Source organism: Lepidochelys olivacea, assembly GCF_965140295.1.
Source record: "Lepidochelys olivacea isolate rLepOli2 genome assembly, chromosome: 1".
In the NCBI taxonomy this organism is placed as follows: Eukaryota; Metazoa; Chordata; order Testudines; family Cheloniidae; genus Lepidochelys; species Lepidochelys olivacea.
In genome coordinates, this window is record NC_140411.1 from 264,682,185 (window position 1) to 264,708,139 (window position 25,955).

The 25,955-nt window shown below is 46.2% G+C and overlaps 1 protein-coding gene and 1 long non-coding RNA gene across 4 annotated transcripts in view; one reads left to right on the forward strand and one right to left on the reverse strand.

Annotated features, from left to right (window-relative positions):
* LOC311530466 lies at positions 1-25,092 on the reverse strand. Of its 3 annotated transcripts, none has more exons than XR_014713996.1 (4): positions 24,784-25,092; positions 10,315-10,420; positions 7,763-7,921; positions 1-580 (listed from the first exon to the last, which is right to left on the reverse strand). It is a non-coding gene; the product is annotated as an uncharacterized lncRNA (long non-coding RNA). The 3 variants fall into 3 exon arrangements; XR_014713997.1 differs by lacking the exon at positions 1-580 and adding an exon at positions 5,138-5,473; XR_014713998.1 differs by lacking the exon at positions 1-580 and having other exon boundaries at positions 7,638-7,921.
* The window catches only part of GRIN2B (glutamate ionotropic receptor NMDA type subunit 2B), a 284,759-nt gene that overhangs the window by 56,339 nt on the left and 202,465 nt on the right, over positions 1-25,955 (forward strand). The window lies entirely within an intron of this gene.

A 25,955-nucleotide genomic window follows, 5' to 3' on the forward strand; every position in this document is an offset into this window, starting at 1 on the left:
TCAATGAGAGATTCAACTTCATTTATACGAACAGAACAGACTCCTGAGACTCTTACCAGTTCACAAAAGTGGTCTATACTCATGCAAATAGTCCCATTGTCTTCAATGGGATTGATCAAATGATTAACGGTTTACAGGATTAGGTTCCAAGTTTGTAAATTGTTCTGGATGAAATTGACAATGCCTGAGCTGTCAGATCAGAAGGAGCTTCTTTCGAATAAAGGCGGATAGATGTGTGATAAGTCTTAGCTCCGTTGCTAAGATGAGGAACTTATTTTCAGCAAAGTTCTTGGCAGATTCCTGAGGCAGCTGGTTTAAGGCTGTCAGTGTCCAGCATTATAATCTTCACTTATAGTTCTCTCACCCACAAAGATGGAAAATGAGGCATTTGTTTTCTTTATTTTGCTGCTCCAATTCCAGTTAACAAAATGCATATTAGTCTAGTTTGGCTGCAAAAGGAAGAATTCTTTGTATGCTGGGGACAACACCTGATTCCCGTCAGGCTGCAGAACTGGGCTGACATCAGAATCCAAACATCCTCTGGTCAGTGCAAGCAGAGGCATTCCTCTAATGATTTGGACTTGATGTGATGCAGTATGGATGTCATGGATAATTCAGACCAATGGGGAGAAACAGAATCAGAAACACTATTTAAACACCTTCCATCCTCCCACCCCTCCCCTCTTGAGGACTCCTGAGCAAAGAGCACCATACATATGCTAACAAACTTAAACAAAGTCTTTGTTTAAATTTGTTAGCATATGTATTGTGCTGTTAAAGCCATTTAAAGAATGAATGCCCCTCCCTAGCTGTGTTCTGCTCCTTTGAGGAGCAGAGCCCAGCCCCCCCCCGCCCCGGCCCTGGGGGTGGGGGTGGGGGGTGGCTAGCCCCAAGTCTTTCCGGTACTCTGTACCTGCTAAGGTTTCAGAGTAACAGCCATGTTAGTCTGTCTTTGCAAAAAGAAAAGGAGTACTTGTGGCACCTTAGAGACTAACCAATTTATTTGAGCATGAGCTTTTGTGAGCTACAGCTCACTTCATCGGATGCATACCGTGGAAACTGCAGTAGACATTATATACACACAGAGACCATGAAACAATACCCCCTCCCACCCCACTGTCCTGCTGGTAATAGCTTATCTAAAGTGATCATCAAGTTGGGCCATTTCCAGCACAAATCCAGGTTCTCTCACCCTCGCCCCCCCCCCCCACAAACTCACTCTCCTGCTGGTGATAGCCCATCCAAAGTGACCACTCTCTTCACAATGTGTATGATAATCAAGGTGGGCCATTTCCTGCACAAATCCAGGTTCTCTCACCCCCTCACCCCCCTCCAAAAACCACACACACAAACTCAATCTCCTGCTGGTAATAGCTTATCCAAAGTGACCACTCTCCCTACAATGTGCATGATAATCAAGGTGGGCCATTTCCAGCATAAATCCAGGTTTTCTTACCCCCCCACCCCCATACACACACAAACTCACTCTCCTGCTGGTAATAGCTCATCCAAAGTGACCACTCTCCCTACAATGTGCATGGTAATCAAGGTGGGTCATTTCCAGCACAGATCCAGGCTTTCTCACCCAGGTGGGTCATTTCCAGCACAGATCCAGGCTTTCTCACCCCCCCCCCCCCCAGCCCCTGGGAACATACACACATACACATGAATATGTTCCCGGGGGGGGGGGGGTGAGAAAGCCTGGATCTGTGCTGGAAATGACCCACCTTGATTACCATGCACATTGTAGGGAGAGTGGTCACTTTGGATGAGCTATTACCAGTAGGAGAGTGAGTTTGTGTGTGTGGTTTTTTGGAGGGGGGTGAGGGAGTGAGAGAACCTGGATTTGTGCTGAAAATGACCCACCTTGATTATCATACACATTGTGAAGAGAGTGGTCACTTTGGATGGGCTATTACCAGCAGGAGAGTGAGTTTGTATGTGGGGGGGCGGAGGGTGAGAAAACCTGGATTTGTGCTGGAAATGGCCCAACTTGATGATCACTTTAGATAAGCTATTACCAGCAGGACAGTGGGGTGGGAGGGCATATTGTTTCATGGTCTCTGTGTGTATATAATGTCTACTGCAGTTTTCATGGTATGCATCCGATGAAGTGAGCTGTAGCTCACGAAAGCTCATGCTCAAATAAATTGGTTAGTCTCTAAGGTGCCACAAGTACTCCTTTTCTTTTTGTACCTGCTAAAAATCTCTTGCCAGTACTGTGTACTGGAGGGTACTGCCCTACTTGCACTCCTGCATATATGATAAACACTAAATGTAACATGGCAGAATTAATTATTCTGTTGGAACCTTAACTTTTGTATTACCTGACTGCTTTTGTTCAAATTCACATAATTAATATTGCATTAATTTCAATTTTGTATGTAATATTTATTTTTACTGGATTTCTCTGCATTTTGTCCATTTTGTGTGAGTGGTGTGTGTGTGTGTGTGACATATATAGTTTCTTGCACACTGTTTTGTTGTTTGCTTTTCCTGATGCTAACACACTTAATTCCAATATAATATTATAAATAATATAATACAAAATAAAAAAGAAAAGAAAGGAAAAATCATTTTGAAAGGAAAAATCAAACCATTTCATTCAGAAAATATTGAAATGGCATGTTTCAACATTCTCAGAACTACTTTCCTCTCCCCCACCCCCCCAATGAAATTTCAGTGTAATTGACATGATTTTGCAAAGTGTTTCAGTTATGCTGGAACTATGTTCTCTGATGGAAAATTGTTCCATCAAAGTTTTTCTGACCAGCTCTAGTAATTAACAATGAAAAACTATTTTTATTGTAATAGTTGCTATTACTCATAAAACCCCCCAGAAGTATTAAATCAATTTGTGCCATCCCCAGCCAGATGAGAAGATTAGTTTCTTGGTTCTGGAGCACGCAAGACCTTTATTATAACCCAGAGCAGATACTTGTCTCACAAAATTTGAATTAATTACACTCAAATTTCTCCCTGCCCCAAACAGGCCTCAAAATGAAATTGAAAACCTGGAGTGTGAAATTGACCAGTGCTGCTGCCTTAGATCCTCATGTCATTCCTCAGTAACCAGGGGACATAGAGAAACAACTCTTTCCAGGGAATCTCTTATTCTGTTTGCCTTTTCTTTGCTTCATTAACCACATTTAGAGGGAAAGGACTATGAGGGAAGTTAAGGGAATTAAATACACACAGCCTGAAAAAACAGAGGGTACAGGAAGAGATAAGATTGTAGTATATAACTCTTTTAAGGGCCTTAAGGAATTGATACATGAGGATAGATTAAAAGAGCTAAATATGTATATTGTAGCTTGACTAAATAATGACTACAGGTAAATGTAACTAATGTGTTGTGCCTAGATATATACCAAGGAGAGAGAGAAACAGTTTAGGTTGGTCTAAACGCGGTGTAACTAGGAGCAATGGGAAGAAATTGAGCAACGGGATCATTAAACAGAATATCAAGAGAATTTTCCAAATGGCAATCTCTATTAGATGTGGAGTAATCTCCTCAGGGAAAGATGGAAACCCCATCACTTAAACTATTTCAGATTTGGAGTTGATAAAACTCTGGAAAATGCACTGCAAGGGAAAAATCCTGCCTTAGCTAGGATGAGTGTGAAGAAAAAATGAACAAGCTGAGAGAGAAGAGCAGGCCAGAGAGACACAAGTGGGGGAGGGAGAGCTACAAAGGGGGGGGGGGGGTCCTTCTCCTGAACCTCACATGATCAAAGAAAACAAGTTTCATTAAAATACAACCTGTGAGACAATAAAAACAAACAAACCCTGAAATGATTATTTTCCTCTTGGTGCTGCAGTGCAAGGTATCTGCAAGGTTCCTTATGCTAATTAGAAACATAAAGTTCCAGAAGAAAGCAGGAGGGAAGAAATAAGGGCAGCGGAGTTGGGTGGAGAATGTAAAGTCAGGAGAGAAAAGGAAGGCATTGTAAAACCAGTCATATTCATCCCAGGGGACATTGTGGCCAGTGCATAGGGCACAGGTCTGAGAGTCCAGACACCAGAGTTATACTCTATAAATGGCTTGCTATATGACATTGGGTAAGTCTCTACTGCTGTTTCTCCATTCACAAAATGGAGATAATGGTACTTTTTAAAATTGCTTTGGGATCTACAAAGGCAAAGCTCTAACTGCTATGTATTGATTAATGAATTATTCTAGTTGCAGTCAATGTGATGCTTTATATAAAATTCTAAAATTCAGGAGAAGAAGCTGTAGCCTCTAATAGTGGGTAGTTGAATATCTCTGGTGTGCACAAAAGATTATTATAGGAGGGGCTGGTCATAGAATCATAGGTTTAGAAGGGACCACAAGGGTTATCTAGTCTGATGCCCTGCCAAGATGCAGGATTTGTTGTTTCTTAGCCATCCAAAACAAATGACTGTCTGAAAATCTCCAGTGAAGGAACTTCCACAACCTCCCTAGGCCATCTGTTCCATTGTGCTACTGTTCTTAAAGTTAGGAAGTTTTCCCTGAGATTTAATCTAAATCTGCGATGCTGTAGTTTGAACGCATTGCCTCTTGTCCTGCCCTCTCTGGCAAGGGAGAACAACTTTTCTCCATCTTTTTTTATGACAGCCTTTCAAGTATTTGAAGACTGCTATCATGTCTCTTAATCTCCTCTTTTCCAAACTAAACATACCCAGTTCATTCAGTCTTTGCTCATACGGCTTGCATTCCATCCCTTGGATAATCTTTGTTACTCGCCTCTGGATCCTTTGCAGTTTCTCTACATCCTTTCTTTACATTGTTGACCAAAATTGGACACAATACTCCATCTGAGGCCTAACCAGTGCCGAGGAGAGTGGTACTATCACCTCCTGTGGCTTGCATACTATGCCTCTGTTAATGCAATCTAAAATTGCATTTGCTTTTTTTGCAACAGCATCGCATTGCTGATTCATGTTGAGGTTGTGATCCACTACAACTCCCACATTCTTCTGAGCAGTGCTGCTGCCAGGCCAGTTTCCCCCCATTCTGTATCTGTATGTTTGGTTTTTCTTCCCTAAGTGTAGCACCTTACATTGGTCTTTGAATTTCATTTTGTTGTGTATAGCTCAGTTCTCCAATGTATCAAGATCCCTCTGAATTTTAGCTCTATCCTCCAAAGTATTGGCAATCCCCCATCTTTGTGTCATCTGCAGACATGATCAGGATGCTCTTTACTCCTACATCCAGGTCATTAATAAAGATATTAAACAATACTGGACCCAGAACAGATCCCTGTGGAACCCCACTTGAGATCTTCCTCCAATCCGACATCATTCCATTAATAGTTACTCTTTGTTTGTGGTTGTTTAACCAATTATGTATCCATTTAATGGTAGTTCTGCCAAGCCCACATTTCTCCAGCTCACTTATCAGAATGCCATGTGGGACTGTGTCAAAAGCCTTGCTGACGTCCAGGTATATTATGTCCACTGCATTCCCCCATCCAGAAAATCAGTTACCCTGTCAAAGAAGGAAATCAAGCTGGTTGGCACAATTTGTTCTTGGTAAATCCATGCTGGCTGCTAGTGCTCACATCTTCCGTGTCCAGGTATTTGCAAATTGAATGTTTTGTACATTACTCTAGTAGCTTCCCAGGTATCGAAGTCAAGCTGACCGGTCGATAGATCCCCGACTCCTCCTTCCCCCCCCTTTTAAAGATGGGCACTACATTAGCCTTTCTCCAGTCTTCCAGGACCTCTCCTGGTCATCGCCCATCAGCATTGTGATCAAACATGCAGTCTACTGACGACCATTGTGCCAGCCAGAGTGACCGCGGTTGATGTAGTGTAGTGAAGTTCCCAGATCTGCCTCAATCCTGCAAATCCACAAATCTCTGGAGTGGCACTGTGGATGGCACCAGCTAGGGTGAGGGCATGCACCCCTTCACACATTGATGGAGCGCTTGAGAGCACGGTGTGCAAGGGTGTTTTTGTCCATCCGGGCCACCTGGCCAAAGAGCATACAGTGCTGCTTTTGAATATAATGAGTGAGCGAAGGAAGGCCAGATCTCTGCAAAATTGACATTTCACACAAAGTCAAACCACTTTATGCTCAGGATGTGGTGCTGACAGTGCCTATGGAATGCTTCTAACTGCTCCAGGTCTGCCCTGTAAGAGGCTCTAGGTTTCTGACCCATATAGTAATACAGGTACAGTACTGGTTTGATAGATTCTGGACTTTGTTTCAGTGCAAGGATGTTTTTGCATCCATAAGCAAGAATGGACTTCTTGCAGGAGGTGGCAAGGCCTATTTGCCGAAGCACATGCGGTTTCCTGTGACTGTTTAAACTCTGTTTAAAGCCAAGATAGATGACTTTGTCAGTGTCGTCCCTGGTACTTGACCCCCCTGCACCAGCAGAAGAGTCCCTGGGAATGGGGATGGTGTCCCTAAAAATGAAACCCCTCTTCATCTTCCCAGTCACGAGGAGACAACCGGCCATGACAGACTGTGATAACAGCACCAAGGCTAAAGCTCCTACTATTACCGACCCCAGGAGGGTGGGAGTTTTCTGCACTCATAGGATGGGCATGATCTGAATTCTGCTCAGGGAAGGTGCAGCCCCAGCTACCCCAACTTCCAGGAAGTCCAAAGCAGGAACTAGGATTGATGGCTAGTTGGGGGAGGAGAGAAACGGGGACTGGGAATATGGCTTGGGAGATTGGGATTGTCTGGGCAAGAAGCTAGGGCCTAGGATTCAGGGAGGGAAATAGGCTGGGGAACTGGGAGGCAAGTAGGTGGTGGTTGGGAGACTGAGATCAGATGAGGAGTTGGGGGAGAGACTAGGACTGGCCAGGCAGGAAGATGGGGGCTGAGAACTGGTGAGCGGGGAGGGGAGATTGATGGGGTGCCAGGGTACAGGGGGACAACTGGTCTGGGCTGGGTAAAGATGCTGGGGCTGGGGAGGATGGACACTGAGATTGGATGAGAAGCCTGGGTAAAGAGATTGGGGCTGGGAATCAGTGGGAAAGGAGAATGTGTGGGGAGTGGGGAAGAGAAAGAGACGCGCACACGCACACACAACAGATGAAGAGCTGGGTGTGGGGGAACTGGGACTGGCTGGGCAAGGAGGCAGGATGGAAAGAGCTGGGAATGGGTGGGCAAGGGTCCCGGGGGCTTGAGCCTTGGGGAGTGAGACCTAGGGATTGGGATGAGAAGTCTGAGGAGTGGCTAGGTGAGAAGAATGGGACTGGGATGAGGAGGCAGGGTAGAGAAGAGATAGGACTGGGGCAGGTTGGAGGGGATGGGACAAAGGGGTCATGCTTGGGGATATGGGCAGCAGAGTCTGTGCCCACTATAACATACTCGCCACCAGAACCTGGAATGGAACCCAGGATTCTCGAGTCTCACCATTCCTCCGCTGTCAGCAAATATCTACGTAACCCACTGGCCAAGTGTTTCATCCCCCTCCAGTGCCAGTCCACATAGAGTAGGTTGTCGTTGTCTATCAGTTCCCGCATTAGCTGAAATGGCAAAGGTTTGACTCTGGATCTAGAAGTTCCAACACTGCTGATGGCCCATGTGGGGGTCACTCTATTGCCACAGGATGGAACTTCTGTTTGTTCAGTTTGCTTTTTAAAAAAATTAGGAAACTACCCACAACAAATGATACTAAAAGAATGTTATTAAAGTTGCAAAGTCACGCACTCAGAAGTTGGGAAATGCCAGAGGTAAGGTTGACTCGAGCAACCTTAATTTGCTCCCCTTATGCATATGCATGATGAGACAGACTTTCATTGCATGATGACATACCATTTTTTCCACAGGACCCCTGCCTCATTCAGTGCACCAGGTGGATGGAGTTGTTCTGGGGGAGAATCAGGGTTGTCTAGTAAAGGAGGCTGTTGTTTGTAGGATCCTTTCCTCATTTGTCGGAGAAGTTGGAAGGTGTGTAGTGAAAGAGGCAGGGGGCTGTGGGAAGAGAAAGGATGGTCACATGGTTAAGGCAAGTGAATGCTGCTCTGGAGAATGGGATTCTATCCCTGCCTCTGCCACAGAGCTCCTGGGTATTGCTGGGCAGGTCACTGAAACCAGACTTTTCACACATGGTCACTCATTGTGTGTTCCATGTTGTCCGGGTGCCTGGCTTGATACCCTAGGGCCCGTTTTTCAGAAGTGCTGAGTGCTCCCAGCTACAGCTGAAGTCAATGGGAGCTCTGCTTTGAACATATGAAATGCTATATAATGTGCAGTTCACTGAAAAATGCGGTCCTGCGTGTCTCAAACGGGGCACCCAAAGTGAGTGGATACTTTTGACCTTAATCTTTGTGCCTCAGTGTCTCATCTGTAAAATGGGGATATCAGTAACTCCTCCTCTCACAGGTGTGTTGTGAAGATAAAAATCATTAATGATTGTGAAGCACTCAAATATCGTCTTAAGTACTTAAGTCTGAGTGTCACATCATTTTTAGTATGTTTATCCTCACAACACCCCACTGAGGTAAGGAAGTGCTCTTATCCCCATTATAGAGGTGGAGAACTGAGGCTCAGAGAGGCCACGTGACCTACCCAAGGCCCCATGGGAAGCACACCCAGGTCTCCCAGCTTCCAGACCAGTGCCCTAAGCATCAGACCAACTGTCTGTTGTGAAAAGCGTCATAGAAAAACAACGAGGAAAATAATAATGCTGCAGAGCAGGGTTTGAGTAGTGCGCAGGAACTAAGGCCTAGGGCCACACACTGACCAATGAGGAGAAAACACAATAATGAATAGCTGCTCATTGTGTGCACAGAATGAGGCAGGGTGTGACAGGCTCTATTAGGCCTTCTCTGTCCCTTGCTGGAGGGATCAGCCCCCGACACTTCCGTCCAAGAAAAGTTCACTCATACCCCATAGCCAACAAAACTGTCATCTAGATGGGCCAGTTAGAAATACTGACCAATCAGGAACCAGCAGGCCAGTTAAGAAGGCTTGCAGCCTTTTGCTCAGGGGAAGGGCTGGGTGAGGAGAAGCACCTTAGGGCCAGGGCTGGTCGTGCCCTGCCCTGCCCTGCTCTGCCCTGCCCTGCCCTGCCCTAAGCACTGCAACTAAAGCACTTGGATTTTGAAGGGTTTTTTCTTTTTTGTTTAAAGACAGACAGCTGAATCCTGAGTTGCTGTTTTGCCACTTGACTGTTTAGAGACTGATGCCAAGCTTATGGCATAAGCTACCCTGCCCCAAACGGGTGGCCACATTTTGCAGACTAAGGCCATGTCTACACTACGAAAGTACTCTGATTTTACAGAAGTTGATTTTGGGGAACAGATTATATAAAGTCGAGTGCATGTGTCCACACTAAGCACATTAATTCAGGGGTGTGCGTTCCCACTACCATGGCAAGCATTGACATTCCAAGCGGTGCACTGTGGGTAGCTATCCCACAGTCCCCGCTGCCCATTGGAATTCTGGGCTGAGCTTCCAATGCCTGATGGGGCCAAAAATTTGTCGCGGGTGGTTATGGGTAAATGTTGTCAGTCAACCCTCCCTCCCTCTGTGAAAGGTGGCGTCCAGATGCAATATCACACGTGCCCTGAAGGAGGCGTTGCAGAGCAGCAGTACCTGTCATAGCTTGGTAACAGAAGTGGGATTGACTCCTCCTTTTCCATAAAGGGGAACTATGGAGGAGATCCTAGCTCAGCACCAGCAGGACCAGGCAGAGACCCAGTGGCTTTTCCTGGAAGGCAGCAGGAGGCTGTGCTCCTTTAACTAGAGCGGCAGTTTCAGAAGGTGATACTGGAATGGCTCACTGGAATTGCCCTTTTCAAATTGGGAATCCGCTGATGACACTGAGGCATATCTTGTTATATTTGAGTGGGTAGTCCATTCTCTCAACTGGAGAAGACCATGTGGATGGACTGTGTAACTAGCCTCGGGTGACCAGACAGCAAGTGTAAAAAATCAGGACGGGGGTGGGGGGTAATAGGTGCCTATATAAGAAAGAGCCCCCCAAATTGGGACTGTCCCTATAAAATCGGGACATCTGGTCACCCTAAACTAGGCCCCTTTCTGCCCGGGGAAGCCCAGGAGGCCTACTGGGCCCAAGATGATGAAGCTGTGAGGATTATGATACCCTGAAAGCTGCTGTTCTAGACCAACTAAGAGCATTGCCTGAGATGCACCAGCACTGATTCCACAGAATCACTCCCACTGCGGGCACAACCCTGGGCTGTCACTCAGACCTGGTCTACACTACGGGGGTAAGTCAAGCTAAGTTATGCAACTCCAGTTACATGAATAACGGAGCTGCAATCGACATAGCTTAGGTTGACTTACTGCACTGTCTACTCCGCACTGGCTCAATGTGAGAAACTCTCCAGTCAACTTACCTTATGCTTCTCATTCCGGTGGAGTACCAAGTCAACGGGAGGGTGATCGGCAGTCGATTTAGCAGGTCTTCGACCCCCGGTGCATTGATCACTGTAGCGTCAATCCCTGGTAAGCATAGACATACCCTTAGTGGCTAAAGGACTGGGTCATCTGCTAACTCCAGTTGGCATGCTGCTCTCCGGCCAAGATTCTGGAGTTGGTGGTACCTTGCCAACTACCATCCAAACCTGGGTATGCAGATACAATCCCAGCACACTGAGAGTTGCCGTCCAACTCACTGGGGACTTTATGGAAGCAGGTTTGGTCTGGCCAGAGTGAACGGCCCAGATCTGGTGAAGGTTGGCCCCAACTTCCTGAGGAGTCAACCTGGGGTATCAGAAAAGGGCCAGAGGGCTGTGGACTCCCAGTGGAACCCAGAAGATGCCCCACAACCCCACTTCAAGAACCATCAGTGGGAAGTACACAGAGGCTCACCTGGGGGCAAGCCATGGAGCCTCCGCTAGTCAGCCAATCATTTGTTTCTGCAGTGGGAAGCCGGGGCATGTCAGCTGCACTTGCTCCCTTATGGAGCAGGTCTTTGTAGAATGGTGGGGTGTCTCTGGCCAAACAGATGAAAGCTGTTGCCAGGCACTTGTAACTCTAGTAGTACTCAGGGACTGAATGGTGACTGGACTAATAGACTCCAGGTGCTCCCAGTCCTTGGTCTGGGAGACCCTACTGGATCTGGAAGGGTGGCAAGAAAATGAGCTGGTGCATGTGACCTCTGTCCATGGAAACATTCATTCCCAACCCATGGTTTGGGTGCATTTGAATATAGGGAACCAGCCAGAATACTTTGAGTGGGTATAACCCCCAGCTTGTCATGAGAAGTGATCATTGAAAGGGACTGGCAACACTCCTCCTTCCACCGCCTCACGTGGAGACCCCCAGATGCTGTTCTGGTCCTATCGTCTGACATCTTTCCAACTGCTATATCTGACCTTTCTGATGGCCCATCATGACCCAAGAAGACTCAGAAACAGCAATAATTAGCCAGGAAGTCCTGGTTGCAAACTGCTTTGGCAGCTGATGAGCCAGCTGGCAGCTCAATGGGAGAGTGATCAGAATCACCAGAATCACCTCGGGACAACTCTTTTCGATGTTGACCAAATGGTACTGTCTAGGACATTTGCTTTGGTTCAGGAACAATGAAGAGATGACACCCTTAGAGAAGTGTATACTCGGCTCATGGTGGTTAATGGAAGCGTTGTGTAGGATGCTCACGCTTCCCAATTTTCTCCTTTGAATGACAGAATGATTTACTTTTGATGAGATAGGTCACTAGCTCCTGGTGCTCCAAAGCATTCAAAAGGAAGTATTATGACTAGCATGCTTCATCCCCTTCGCTGGTCACCTGGGCAGAGATGAAATCCTAGAAAGGGTGCTTGCCAGATTCTTTTGGCCAGGGGTCTACAAGAAGGTGGCAAACTTTTGTGCAACCTGCCCAGAATGCCAAAAAGTAGCACCTAAGGGAGATCTGCAGGCTCCCTCGGGCCCCTTACTGCTCATAAGCATCCTCTTTGAGTGGGTAGGGATGGACATAGTGAGGGCATTAGAACAAACTGCAAGGCGGCACCAGTATATCTTGGTAGTAGTGGATTATGCAATCCATTTCTCAGAGACAGTTCCTTCTGCTCCATAACTGCCAAGACCATAGGCAGGGTGTTAATCCTGCTTTTTGCCTGAGTAGGCTTGTCTACCAAAGTCCTCACAGATCAAGGGAGTAACTTCATCCCCTGCCTAATGCAAGAAGAATGCCAGCTGTTAAGGTTAGACCCCCTCTGCACTTCAGTTCCCCATCCCCAGGCCAAAGGCCTGGTAGAAGGGTTTAACCAGACTCTTAAGTAAAAGCTGAATAAATTTTATGATGACCGCGCCCTCCCAAGGATTGGTATCAGCTACTTCTCTATCTCCTGTTTGCCATATGAGAGGTATCTCAGACCTCAACAGGCTTCTTGCCATTTGAACGGTTATATTGCTGACAGCCTTGAGGATCCTGGACCTCATTAAAGAGGTCTGGGAAGAGCAGCCACTATATTCTCAAAACATGTTACAGCAAGTCCTGGAGGTGCATGAGTATCTCAAATGATTAGGACAGTTTGTGAAGGAGAATCTCCTGTGGGCTCAGTAAATCCAAGCCCAACACTATAATAAAAGGACTCAGGAGAATATTTTTCAGTCAGGGGGACTGTGTGCCGCTGCTCCTTTCCAGCTTGGAGAGCACGCTTCTGGTCAAATGGCAAGGGCCCTATAAGGTTGTCCAGTGAATTGGAAAAGTTTATTATGAAATTCTCTGTCTGGGCAAAAAGAAGCAACACCAGAACTTCCACCTAAATATGTTAAAATCCTGGTGGGCTAAAGAAAGCTTGTTCATAGATCCCGGGGATCTTCTTGGGATCTGGGCCACCAGATACAAGAGCCAAGAAGTGCTGAAGATGTGCCAATAGCAGAAATTCTTCTTCCTCACTTACGTTGGCAAGACAGGAAATTATTGACCTACTATGACACACAGTTCTCCACCCAGCCAGAGTGTACACGTCTTATGGAATGCTGAATCCAAACCAGCCCAGAGGCAAAGCAGGAGCATGTGACTTATTATATTCCTGAGTAGCTCTGCAAAACCATGGAACAGGAGGTACAGGCCCTGTTAGACCGTGGTGTCACTGAGGAGTCCAAGAATAGCCTGGTGGTTCTGGTTCCCAAACCCGACTGGACCACACCATTTTTTTTGCATGGACTTCTCGAGGTTTAATTCAGTATCACAGTCTGATGCCTACCTGATGCTATGTTTTGACAAACTCCTCAACTGCCTTGGGAAGGCTAAATACATAACCACACTTGATTTAACAAAAGGGTACTGGCAAATACCTCTGGCCTCAGATTCCAAAAAAAAAAAAAAGACAGCATTTGCCACATATCTTGGGCTTTGTCAATTGAGACCATGCCCTTTGGACAGCATGGGGCTGCAGCCACATTCCAGAGGTTTATGGACCAAGTCCTGTGCCACCATACCCAGTTTGTAGCAGCCTATTTGGTAGTTACAGTGGAGGTATTTTTAGTACAGCTTGTCAGTTACATCAGGTACATGTGGCCTCTGTGTTGCAATTACTGAAAGGACCAGACTCGGCATCTGGTAGGGAATGGCTGGGTTTAACCCCTGCAAGATAAAACAGAGGCCCCAAGGAAGATCTCGATTCCTGCCACCAAGAAACAGATGTGGCTTTCCTGGGTCTAGCCAGCAGCTACCAAAGGTTTGTGCCCCACTGTGTGACAGTTGCAGCACGTTGTGAAGGTCGATGCACACCAACCAGGCCAACGGACAACTGAATATAACAAGGCCTTTAGCAAAATAAAGGATATCCTTGATCAACACCTGGACGTCTCGTTCTTATTTAAATTACATACTGAAGCCTCCACAGATGGATTAGGAGCAGTGCTGTTGCAAAAACTACAGGGGGTGGAACAGCCAATACTATATTTAATCAAGAAGCTGCAGCACAAGAGACCTGATACTCCACCATTGGGAAAGAGTGCCTGGCCGTCAACTGTGCTATGGGGCATTACACTACTATCTTTTGGGGGCTCGCTTCGATTTAGTAACAGATTATGCACCCCTTAAATGGTGACAGGCACTGAAGGACACTAGTCGTTAGTGCTATCTGGCGTGGCAACCCTACGCTGTCATGTATGACACTGGTCTGATTCACAGCACCAGAATACAGACTTCTTTCTCTGGGATAGTGGCATTATTGTGGAGGGGGAGAAATTGGATCCCTGGGACCATTCTGTGGCTGGAGGTGTGTGACAGGGTCTATCTGGTTTTCTCCGTCCCCTGCTGGAGGCATCAGCACCCTGATGTTCCCCACCCAAGGAAAATCCACTTGGACTGGGCCACCAACACGATAGTTTTCCAGAGGCCTAGAAGGGCCAGGAGGAAATACTGACCAGTCAGGAACAGGCAAGCCTTCTTAACTGGCCTGCTGGGTTTGCTCAGGGGTAGAGCTGGGCGATACTGGGACAGAAGAGGAGCAACCCAGGGCTAACCCAGACCAAGGCCTGGCCCTAAGCACTGCAGTTGAGCACTTACATTTTTGAAGAGTTTCTCTCTCTCTCTGTCTGAAGGCACAGACAGCTGAATCCTGAGTTGCTGTTTTGCTAATGGACTGTTTAGAGACTGATGCCAAGCTTACAGCACAAGCTACTCAGCTGCAAGCAGATGGCCAGACTTCGCAGTCTGTTAAGGAGTGGCTGCTGTACCACCTGTGACCCTGAAGGGGGTGCTGAAGTGTGTTCTCCTAGTGTTGTGTGTGTGTGATATATCGCTATACCCACAGGGAAGAAAGGAATGGAGAAGGAGATAAATCTATTTACTAAAAGTGTTTTTATTATTATTTATTTTATTTTATTAATAACTTATTACCATCACCCAACCTTTTCAAAAGACTAGCAATTTTAGGTCTTTGTAAAGAGGGCTGATTATCAGAAGGTGAGTGCCCAGCTCTTTCTGAAAATCAGGCTGCTTTAGGGTATTTCAAGTTAGGCTCTCAAAAATCAAGGGACCCAGAATCACCAGTCACTTTTGAAAACGTCAGCAATTATCATTGGCTGTCCATGGTGCTGTGCCACCCGGGTCCAGTGCTCATTTCATGGGTTTTAGGACGGGATAGGCAGAGAAGAGAGAATTGCAGCCACAAGCAGGTTAGACTCATCCAGTCCCCATGCCGGGCTGATTGGTCAGATTCCAGGAAGCTGGCAGTACAATCAGTGCCAAGCTTCTGAGCCAGAGAGGATTGAAGAAAATAGCACCGAGGTTCTGAAATGGAGGTGTTGGCCCCTCCAGGTGTATGTTTGTTACCCTCAGCTCAGTTTTCCGTCATGTCCCCCAACTTTATTTTGGCGCTCACTTTCTGTGTAACTGGCTCCCCTACTGCACTTCCAAACTCACAGGCATTCAGCAGTGGCAGTGAAATTAGAGTTAGAGAGCCGTGCTATAGTACCTTTGCAGACAGCAAAGCACAGTTTACTGCCAAACTATTAGCTGCACCAGGTGGCCACTGCGTGCGTATGTATTCAGATACCGCTCCCTGCCCACTTTCGGCCTCCAGTCTCTTTTGTCTCTCTCTATCTCATCCTCTTTTTGTTTGCCACTCTGTCTTTTTCTTAATTATTGTTTGTACAGTGCTTTAAAAATGTAAAGTGCCATATAAATAAATGCTTTTATTATTATTTATTTCCCCCTGCTTTTCTCTTTCCTCTGCATTTTTTTCTATGTATTCACTCTTGTGTGCCACTTACAGAAAGAATGTGCAGGTCTAAATTATTTATAAGTGCATGACAGTAATTACAGAGATGATTTAATTACTCAGTTAACACAGTTCTTCACATCACAGGCTTGGCTGGCTGACGATCCTCTCATCGTTGACTAGTGTAGGCATTGTGCACCATGGCAGAGACAGGAGGACCTTGGGGGTTCCCAAGTAATGGCATACACATCTCTCCTAATGCATTGTCTATAGACCCTCCTTCCACTTCTAAATGATCCTGTGCTAGAATTATGGGGTTTCTCTCATCCAGCTCAGTGCAGCCAGCTGGCATTGGCAGCAGAGGATTTCCTCAGTGTTGTTGAACTATTGGGGGTGGGGGTGGAGAAAGACACTTCAGGGGTTTGAGGAGGCAGTAGCCAATGCCTGTTGTCACCCAGACACCTATGGGATGTAGCAGAAGGGGCCAGTAGGGCTCAGGAGAAAAGGAAGGAAAGGCGGCCAGGATAAGTGCTCCTCTTGTGAGGACAGAAAAGGAGTACTTGTGGCACCTTAGAGACTAACCAATTTATTTGAGCGTAGCTCACGAAAGCTTATGCTCAAATAAATTGGTTAGTCTCTAAGGTGCCACAAGTACTCCTTTTCTTTTTGCAAATACAGACTAACACGGCTGTTACTCTGAAACCTGTCTTGTGAGGACACTGAATGTAAGAAGTGGGCAGCAGAAGATTCTTAAGGGTGGAGGCAGCTGCTTAGGAAGTAGTGAGGAACCTGTGTTGGATAAAGAGGGGGGATGGGGCAGCTCTTGGAAGTTCACTGATTCAGGTCTCAAAGTGAACCTGAAGGGTTGGTTCACTTTGGACTCCTTCACAAGCTGGGCTCTCTGCAAGATTCGCAAGCTCTTCTCTGTGTCAAGGTCAGGTGGGTAGAAAGCACATGGCATTAGGGCTGATGGAGTGGAGATCCGTTAGCACCTGGCACTACATGCGAAGCTGCCAGACATCTTGTACCAGGCAACTGAACATGCCCCACCCACCATCACAGGAAGTGATGCAATTCAGGGAAACAGGCCAAGATTTTCCAAAGGGACTATAGATTGTAGGTACCTCCATTTTGGATGCCAACTTGAGACATCTTAGGGGGGCCTGGATTTTAAAAAAAATGCTTGGCATCCATCAACTGAAAATCAGTCCCCTTTTAAACTGTAGCTTAAATTGGCCCTCCCAATCATTATTCACTCTGAAAATCTTGATGCTAATGACCCTTTTCCCCCTAGCTGGGATGCGTAATAGAGGGTCTGGCTACATTTCATGTGTGACCTGAGACTGAAATAGCCTGGCGAGAGAAAGGAGAGGCTGTAGAGAGAACAGAAAAATGTGAGCAGAAGGGGATCAAGAGCCTCGAGCTGGGTGAATATCAGATGTTATGGTTTGGTGGCAGGTCTCAAAGAGATTGGTCGGGATCACACTGAATCAGAATGTTTGGTAAATTGAAGGAGTCAGTTTTCGGCTTCTGCGAGGGCACGGATCACAAGGATTAAGGCGATAGTGGCAGCAGCAGAACTATAACCTCCTCCCCTAGCTGTTTTGTGAAGGGCCAGAACTGTTTGTGTCAAATGTGCCATAGTTTCAGGTCATCTGAAACTACACTTTTTGTCTAATAGTCTGAAAAATTTTGCCCAGCTCTACTGGTGACACGAAACATTGAACTTGTGAGTTTCTCAAACGCTCACGTACCATGATTTCTGCACAAACGCTTACACTCATACTAATGCACTGACACACACTCATACACTGTGACTTACATTAACACTCACACAGACACAGTGACTCATGGACTCACACAGGCAGTCATCGGCTGTGACTCAGACTGACACTCACAATCATATGCTGTGAGTCACACCCGCTCTCACAATCAAACCTGGTGATTCACATTGGCTCTCTCACACACACACATGCTGTGACTCACACTGACATACATCATGACTACGGACACACACACAACGACACACATGCAGTAAGAGTGGGTGAAACACAGTCCCACACAGACATATGCCCAATGGCTCATGCTTCCAGCCATTAGCTTTGGAAATCAGCAAACGTGTTAGGAGCAATTATGACGGGCCACATAGTACTGCGCTAGATGAATTTGAAAGTTTCTCCCAGTAAAGCAGCCCCTTTAGAAAAGAATTTGTGTTAGTGACCGCAGCAGTAGCTGAATTATTCCATTTTTCTTCTCCATGGAATGGGGTGGTTGGGGTCCTTTAATTATATTTTCAATGCAGATTTTTTAAAAATTACTTAAATTCAATACACCTAAGAGGCCTTAATAATTAAAGAGCAGGTGTGTTATTTTCTGCTCCAATTTCCTCTCCTCAGTCTCTTGTCATTGCTCATGCAGCTGTTCAGGTGAGACAGGGATTCCCATTTGGTCCAGTCCAGGCTGCTCTGGTGGCAACGTTAAAATACTGTCGTGAGCTGTGCCTCTTTGGTTCCCTATGAAGGAACCAGAAATAATTCAGGGAGGGAACCAAAAATAATTAAAAAACCCAAGGTGGAATGACATAAAGCTTAAAAGAGGAAAATATGTGTAACTCGGCAAGTGAGGAAAACATTTGTCTGTAAACTTCTGAAAGGCCTAATGCCCAGGGAGGGAGGGGGATTGTTCAAGATGATCTGAGGGGTGTAATGAGAGAAAGTTGAGCGAAGGGGAACTTAGGATGGCTATTGGAAACATTTCCTAACAGTAAGATCTATTAGACTCCACAGATTAGCCTCCCAAGGGAAGTGGTAGAAGTTTCATCACTTGAGTAATTTATAACTGGACTTGACAAAGTTTGGGAGTATGTGCAATGCTGCGGGAAACAGTCTTGCACAGGAGTGGAAATGGAGATGGACAAAGCCTGATCCATCAAGTCTTCCTTATCTCTGGTTTCTGTAATTTGATGACAGCCTCAACCCTTTCCAGCCTCCCTCTCTCTCAAGAAAAAAATGTCTGTGGTTAATTGAATAACCAATTGATTATTAAATGTCTGATGGGTGAGCTTTGCTGGTCTTTGAATAGATTCAGATCTCTGACACAGTCATTACCCAGCGAGAAATGTGAATTTTCAATAGTCAATTGGTGTCTTAATTTAGATTTAATACGTGACTTTTATGGTCCATTAATTAAGCCTTTGTGCAGAGTGCTTAATACCAAGTGCTCGACTGCGGACTGTGGAACTGCTTCAGTCAAAGAATGGCTGGTGCCACTCACCATGACCCTGGGTCCACCTCATCATTGATGAGCCATGATGATCAGCTCTTGATATCTTGGAATGAATCCACTGCGCAAATCCTCTTTACTGAGCTATTAAAACAGGAGATCCCTCCCTCTGATCCTGCAGCCCTTGCCCTATTCCCCTGGGAAGGATTGGTGAATATATGCTAATTTTAAGTTTGATCTTCTAAATTGTTATAAACTGAAGTTTTGGCTGGCAGCATTCTAGCCACAGGCAAAATGAGCTGGCATAAGCACTGGTGGAAGACAGAATAGGTGCTGGGACCTCCTCACAGATGCTGCCTATTGGGAAAAGTTCTGAAGATTGCTAGCCATTTTTTTTCTCCTCCTCTGGTTTGGGCTACAGGTTTGTCAGAGAGCAGTGTCTATTGTCCGCGTGTGTCCAGTTATGTCCGTGTTTGCCCATCTGTATGGATGTCTGTGATAACAATAGGGGGAGGAAACAGGCTGTTGCAATATACCTTGCGCTACCAGAATGCCAGAAGCAAGCCAGCAGCTCCCTCCATGCAGCAGCCATAAAATATAGAAGTCTCTTGAATTATACATTGGCTTCTTTTATTAACTAGCAGTGGAGTGAGCTTTAGTTAGTTATTCTGTTTTCTCTTCAGTTCTAGACCATGGTAATGGGGGAAGGTTCTCTTGCCTTACGAGATCTTTTTTTCCCCATAACCAATGTAGAAGTGGGTGTGTACAGTGAAGGGTAACAGTATGTGGAAGATGTGTAGCTGCAGGGCCACCCGAGGGGAAGAGGGGGGCAATTGGGGCAGTTTTCCCCAGGCCCCTGGGCCCCACAGAATACTAAAGTATTGCAACTTTTTTTTATGGAAGGGGCCCCCGAAATTGCTTTGCCCCAGGCCCCCTGAATCCTCTGGGTGGCACTGTGTAGCTGTACCATTGTGTGGGTGTATTCTCTCCCCCACCACACAGCTCTAATCATGGACTCTTCAAATGACCCACAGGTCTGCTTCCATTTGATAAATAAATTGAATGGAGAAGTGAGCTGGTGTTTTAGTTTGAAAACAAAATGTAAATGCAAATATAACTAGACTACACGACAGCAAGGTGAAGGGGACTGTGAGGGGGTGTTCACTCCACACCAGCCCTGAAAAGGTTAAGGAAACTGAGAAAGGGCCAGTTAGTGATATAGGCCACACGTGAGGGGCTTAGGCTGGAGAAGCAACCCCCAAATGGAAGACGGAGCTCAGCTGAGCAATTGAGGGCTGGGCTAGTACAAAGCCAGGAAGCTGGCAATAGAAGGTGTTAGTGATGAAGCCTGCAGCTACACTCTGTGCATTAGAGCAGAAAGGAGGGAGCCTAGGGAAAGAGTAGCCCCGAGGGAAGGGTGTACCCAGAAAGCCTGGGAGGTGGATAGAAAAAGAGCAGCAAGGTTGGGGAGTGAGCAGACCTTGGCTGCCTGTTGCAGGGTCTCTGCGCTTGTGCCCGGAGGCTGGAGTAGTGGGTGGGTCTGGGTTCCTTTACCAGTCAGTGACAAGAGTGGCATTGCCTGGACAGAAGGTCCAGTCAGACTCTATACCCTGGAAGGGGAAACCACACTGTGACTTGGCCTGGGGGGCTGAGTTACAAAAAGGAAGTTACAGTCCCTGGAATGAAAGAGGGGCTGCAGACCAAGAGCGAAGGGCCTGGGTTGAGAGACTGCAAGAGGAGGTGATGGGCCTGGAAGAGAACTAATCTGCTGTGAGTGAGTACTCCCTGTTAGGGACCTGGGTGTGACAATCCTTGTACCAGTTTGTACCTAGAAATCTGTAGGGAAGGATACTCCCCGGCCTTCTGGGAACACATGATTTTCAGTTCGTTTTGGATGCCGCAGGTCGGTACCTGTAAGGAAGTTATTTACTCCCTTCTGAGTTCCCTACTTGTCTGCTCACCTGGGCCTAGATCTTTAAAGGTATATAGACAGATGCCTAAGTACCTTTGAGGATAATGGTCGTGGTCCTGGTCTCACTCTGCCCTGACCCCAGGGATCCACCTCTAGGGAGTAGGCCTGGTTCTGCAACCCTTAAGTGGGACTTATACAGGTAGTGTCTCCCGAGTCAGTGGGGCTTCTTATGGGAAAAAGTGCTACCTAGTGTGAGGAAGGGCTTAGGGATTGTGCCCAGAGATAGTAACGGGGCTGGGGAGAATGCTGCGTGGGGATGAGCGTTACACTGAAGGAGGAATGGAAGGCAGAAGTAACGGGGGAGGAGCGAATTGAGTGGACGAGCGTTCGAATGGAAGGAGGCAGTCATATGAAGGTGAGTAGTGTTTAGAGTCGTTCATCAGCTAAAGCAAACAAAGGTTTTAGGCAAGATTTGAATTAATTAATTAATAACCAGAGGGATGACTTTCTCTCAGAGCAAGCAAAATATGTATTGCATGAGTTTTAGTGAACTGTTCCTCCCTGTGTCACTCTCCCAATACCTCTCCCCCACTCACTGTCTCCCTCCCTGACTGATCTTAACACCCACTCTGCCTGCTTTCAGCACTCATATTTGTCTGGTGTGCGACTGGAGGAGTCCATGATGTTAGAGATTAGTAGTCTTTGTGTAGAAGAGGGCACAGTCACACAATGGTAAAGTCTCCTATTTTATACACATGGCTATTCTCTACTGTCTCTACCTGCTGCTTCATTGGTTATTGGTTTCCCTCTTGCCCTGGTCATGTGGTGTGTGTGATTTTTATGGTAGTGCATATAAAGAGAAAAGGGGTTAATTCCTCTTTCTCTTTCCCTATTACTCCTGTTTTTTCCCTTCACAAGAGTGTCAAGAGATGTGATTTAGCCCCACTGCTCATGCCCTACAGGCTTGGGGGAGGAGGCCAGTCAGCAGGAAGGGAATGACTTACTCTTCAGAAGGGAGCCAAGTGTACAAATGTGTGTCTGTATTTACAGAGGTGGGTGGGGGAACACAACTCAAGACCTACCACAGTGTTCGTGTCACCTACCAGAGTGCCCCCCAGAAGACAAGCACCTTGTCACCAAATACCTTTCCTGCGTTTTTCCCCCTTTCTTTTTAATGGTTGAACTGTTTAACGCTACATATAAAGTCAGGTCCGCCCACTGTGGGGCGATTCAGGGTTGCCATGGCAATGAGGCCTGTCTTTCCAAATTAGGACACTTTCCCACTGCCTTTTCTATGTGGTTTTCTCTCTCCTCTCTCTTTCTTTCTTGACCTCTGAAGCGCTGAACGCTGCCTCCCTCTTTCTCCCTCTCTGAAAGGGATCATACTTTACCAGTCCAGATTGATTCCTATGAAGGGTGTGCCAACGGAGGTAGCTGTTCCAGCCTTGGGAGGGTGAACTTCATGCTCCCACATGGAAGTGCCGTAAACTCAGAGCCACTAGCTAGGGCAGGTGGGGGAAAGGGGAAGAAATGGCAGTGGTGGTATTGGAGCAGAGAGTGCCTGTGTCATGCCCAGGCCTTTCTTTATAAACTGATTACCGCAACTTGTAGGATACTGCCATAGCATTGTGGAAGTGGGGGCTTAGGTGATAGGAGCTCAGGTTCAAATGTGTCTTCCACTTCTAGCTCCTGCACCTAGAACTGAAAATCATCCTGAAGGGAAGCTAGTGGAGGAGATTTGGGGCGGTGGGTGAGAGTGTAGCGGTGTCACCCTACTTGAAATTTGTAGGATGGTCCTGATTTTCGAGGGTCTAGTCTTCCATTCTGTAAGCCTTCACCTGCAGGACAATAAGAATTGTCTAGGGCCTTTTGACATTGGGCCAGATTCTCTGAATCAGCTGAGCTGTGCACAGTACAGGTCTGGGTGGTGAAAAGATTTTTAAGCCAGCTCTGTGTCTGTGTTCCCTTACTTGTCTGGGCTTTGGTTCTAGTTGGTCACTGATTCAAGGACCCCTGAATTTGTACTGGCTTCTGATGCCCCTGAGGGGCCATTTTGGCAGCTGCGAACTAGCCAGACATAGGAGTGCTCCAGCCCTTTTACCTCTGTTACACGTTCTACAAAGGGAGTTGGGGGCCTGGGAGGGTGGTGACATAGGTGCTGCTACAGCTCTAGGGCAATGAGAATTGTCCTAGGCTGGGGATAAGCTCAGGTGGCCAGCAGTTTGACACCCCTGCAGTGGCACAAAGCTGGGCTAGTGCTCCAGAGAAATGCCATTGTGTTGGAGTGTGGGGTCATGGGATGACATGCTATGAGGCAGCAGCATGGTATTGCAGTGGGATTATTTTTATCTGTCAGCTTATAGATAAAAGGTGTAGCTAATAGGTCACAGCCCGTTTCTATTCTGGTCAGGGTAGAAATAACCACAGGAATGGCCTTTCTCTCACGGTATTTTGGTACTTTGACTTCTGGCTGAAAGCAGGAAACCTGGGGAAACTTAAAAGAAGGAATCAAAGATTTTTTTTTTTTTTTTTTTTTGGAGCTGAGGTAAAGTTGAGGGGTTTGGCTGAGGAGATCATTGGGCTTATTTTTATTTTTGCCAAATGGGTTCTCCCCATCCCTTGTAAAAAGCCCATTGCTGTGTGTGTAGAAGTGAAAAGTATCTGAAGGGCCTGACTGAAGTCCATGAGCCTGATTCTCCATTGCACTACTCCGCTGACTTCAGTGGAGCTGCACTGATGTCAAACTGGCATGACACAGTGATAAATTAGGCCCCCTGTGCTCAGGAAAGTGCAAGAACTAAGGCCTAAAAATTGCACCTTTTAAAAGAAGGGGGTGATTTTAAACTAAGGTAGTGCAACTCTGTGTGTGGACCCTTGTAAATTGATTTAAACCTGGCTCGTAAACCCAGTTTTAAACTGATATAAGTGTGTTCACACAGAGGTTTGCACCAGTTCAATTAAAGTGTTGCAAGTGTGTGTATGGGCAGGGCTGGTGTTAGACTCACTGCTGCCCAGGGCAGAAACTGAGGAGCTGAAGACCAATCATGTAACTTAGCTTCACAGGGCCCTGGGCAATTACCCTACTTGCTACTCCCTAAGGCCAGCACTGTGTATGGACAAGCCATAAGTAAGCCTAGCAACATTTTTAGTGCCAGACTCGCTAGAGGAAGGAGGGAAGGCCCATAACCCACTACTCCCATCTGTACTGGCTAATGGAGCTGGTCCCATATGGAGAGAGCACATGCTGTACCCTATTCAAAGCTGTTTAGGTGGTTGTGCTTCCTCTGAGCTCCCAAAAGCCATATCTGAGGCTTACAGCCACAATTGATTCCTTAGAGGTTTTCCTCTTTTTGCTGCTTCCTCTCCTTCAAATTCTTGGATTGCTTGGCTCTGTCTCTCTCAGCCGCTAAAGAATTAGTGCACTTAGACACCCTTCAGACATATTACACAAATAAACTTTTGGACGGTGTCACTAAGCAGGCTGGAGCTTAGCAATATCTGACCTGCAACACTGGCCTCATTTGCTTGTACTTCTGTTTCTCCAGGAGGGGAAAGGGGTCCTATCCCAGGTATATTCATGGACTTCCTGATTTAGCTGTATCTTGACGTCACCAGTGTCTTTCTTTAATGGCCCTCTTCCCGATGGCACGCCAATGGTGCTCACTCAGCTGCACTGGACCACTTACACTGACTCCCTGCTGGGGGGTGGGGAAGGCACATGACATTGCTTGGAGCACACTTCATTAATCTGCAGGAGGAGCAGCTGTGTCACAGAAGAAAGCCTGAGAATCAACTGCTGCCCCAGTCGCTTCCTGATCTCCCTGTGCAGAGTAGCATGAAAAGAGATGAGCCGACTAACCCTCCTCTGCTGAAAACTAAAACCAACCAATCAAAAAAACCCACAACCAATCCCCAACCTCAGCAAAACAAAGAATTAACCCCCCCCCAAAAAAAAAAAAAAAAAAGCAAACAACATCCAGAATGCTTCAACTGCTTGTTCAGGTGATAGGCAAATCTTCAAAGATTTGGTCATTAATCCAAAAGATGCTTACCCAAACCTTTCTGAGCTGGAGACTAGGGCAGGATATCACCCAAACAGACATTTGCTGCAAGACTTCCAGTGCTTTTTTCTTCTAGCTGGACTTGAGGTATCCTGAAAATGGTTTTTCTTTCTGATATATTGTCCCTTCTGCTTTCTGTTCCAGCTGGAATCCAGGCACAGCCACAAAAAGAAATTGCATAAGAAGTCAAGTTTGAATTTCCAGTCTTTTTTTCTTTTTCTAAAGTGAATCAGCCCCTTCCCAAGCTGCTTTCTGCCCTAGCTACTTCATTGTGCAGTCTACCTCTCCTTAATTCACATGTAAGAGAACAATTAGGCTGAGAATGGATAGGAGGGGAATAGAGAGAGAATGGGGGGGTGGGGAAACCTCTGTGGGGGAGAGGGCGGGGAAGAAAGTGTTGAGAGGAATTTGTTGTGGGTGGATTTTGGCCTCGGAGATTCAAAGGGATTTTGAAAAGTTTTTATTGATGATGATATATTGAAATGTTTAGGTACCTATCCTTGAAAACTTCTGGCCGTGTCAACAAAAATAGTTAGATGGAAAACTGCTTTAGGGCAACCCGAGCAAATGAAATCAAAAGCATGAGCTGATAACATAACCAAAGTTAATGTCTTCACCCTTTACCCAGCCTAAAGTAAACACAAAGCTCTACAACAAATAAGAGCAAAATAGGAAACCAAAGTGCATTGAGTATCACCACTGAAAAGCTGCAACCACTGTACATTCTCTGGCTGGCTGTGAGAAGTGGTGGCTGGACAAAGCAGAAAGTAACAGGAAGAAACAGTCAGGTCTTACCACTCAGTGGTAAGAATTTAAATCAGCATTTGTAAAATATAGTGCAGGATAAAGTAGGTGAATACAATGATAGAAAATGAAATCCTTTAAAAAACTATCCAAATATTTGGAGTTCCAGTGGGAAGGGGAAATGCTCATCCCATAGCTTTCCTGGTGAAAATGATTCACTTTAAATTAGATTTTGAAATGCAGGATGAATCTTTATGTGAATTAATACTCTAGGATTCCTGCCAAACAATCAACTATGGTGAACAGAATAGGAAATACAATTATTGCTACAATTTCAGATCAGAGACACAGAATCTTGGCAGCCCTCAGGAAAAAGAGAGACTTAACATTTGAAGGAAAGAAAATTTTAATTTTCCCAG